This window comes from Miniopterus natalensis, chromosome 3 (genome assembly GCF_054644295.1).
Source record: "Miniopterus natalensis isolate mMinNat1 chromosome 3, mMinNat1.hap1, whole genome shotgun sequence".
Lineage (NCBI taxonomy): Eukaryota > Metazoa > Chordata > Mammalia > Chiroptera > Miniopteridae > Miniopterus > Miniopterus natalensis.
Genome location: NC_142083.1, coordinates 56,915,471 through 56,917,041, shown reverse-complemented (window position 1 = coordinate 56,917,041; position 1,571 = coordinate 56,915,471). Strand labels below are relative to the sequence as shown.

The window sequence follows — 1,571 nt, the reverse complement described above, 5'->3', positions numbered from 1 at the left end:
AGAGAGAATGCAAATGTAAATTTAAAGGGAGATATTTATACATTTCTAGAAGGATTTAAGATATTTATGTCAAGTGATATAAACATACTTGTTGAAATATTACAGAGTTGTTTGATACTCCTCCAATCACCTGCCCCTAATCAGTTAAGAAAAATTAAAAAGAAAAAAAAAAATTACTTAGGCTCTTTTTTCCCCTGGCTGATTGAAGATCAGCCACCATTATGAACAACACACTAACTATCTGGACCAGGAAGTTCATGACCAACAGACTATTCGGAAACAAATAGTCCTCAACATCCTTCACACTGGGAAGGCACCAGTACAAATGTGTAAGACCACACCAGATGTCTTCTTTGTATTTGTATTTGAAATTCATTTTGGTGGGAGAACAACTGGCATTTGCATGATTTATGATTCTTTGGATTAGGCAAAGAAAAATGAACCCAAACATAGACTTGCAAGACATGGCCTGTATGAGAAGAAAAAGACCTCAGCAAAACAGGGAAAGGAACACAAGAAAAGAATGAAGAGAGTAAGGGAGACTGCAAAAGCCAATGTTGGTGCTGGCCAGAAGTGAGCTCAAAGATGGGACAACAGGAGGGGTAAAGATTCTTCAGTGACTTTTTCTGTGGTGATTTGTGCAGATTTTTTATGAGAGGATTAATAAACTAAAAACTTTTAAAAAATTACTTAGAAGGGTTTTTTTTTTTTCTTTCTAATTTTTTATTAGTTTAAATGGCTGTGGTAAGAGTCATCTCCCTAAATCTGAATACTAGTAAATATTCTATGAGCCACCTTCTAAGCTTTACCCAATTAACTCAATTTTAATATTATTAAAATACATCTTTTATAAAAACAGAATATCAAATTTATCCAACTGTGCTGATGATTACTATGTTTTATAATCATTAACACATATTCATTAGAGTTCCAGCATGGATTAAGGATTAAAGAATATAAAATACTAAATTAATATTGTCATTTTTTTCAAATAGTCTAGTCATTAATTTTTTTCATAAACTTGAGATTTTAAAAGTTTGAGCAATGGTAAAATATCTACATATATATACAGATAAACATGTATATATATTAACTGAAACTGTTCCCAGTTAATGGTTCCCATATAGGAAAGTATTATATAAGTAAATTAAGGAAATATCACATTAAATCCTATGTGTTTATGATGATATGTGACTTAAAGAAAACATATTTAATCCTACATAAAATATTTTACTTTAAATACAACGTTAAGTTTAATCATCTGGTATACTTAAAGCAATGGTAATAAATAAGAAGAAATAAAAGTATTTAATATGAATAAATACATAATCATATCTCACCAGGGAAGTTCATGTAACACTAGAGGAAAAACATGTTAGGGTACTTTAGCTATGTTTCACAAAGATGATAACAAGATGTGTTTCTTTGAACAGTATTCTGCTTATATATGTTTCAATAAAGACAGAGTGGTCTTATGCTGTGTGTTAATTAAGCAAAGTTAGAGCATGTGTCTCCCTTTCCGTTATTTCCTCTACTCAATGGCATACCATTTCCTTTCTCAAAATGGTCCT

General features: G+C 30.7%; 1 pseudogene; it reads left to right on the top strand.

Annotated features, from left to right (window-relative positions):
* The first annotated feature begins 221 nt into the window (after positions 1 to 221).
* LOC148093501 (small ribosomal subunit protein eS24 pseudogene) lies at positions 222 to 577 on the top strand (annotated as a pseudogene).
* Positions 578 to 1,571: the final 994 nt, after the last annotated feature.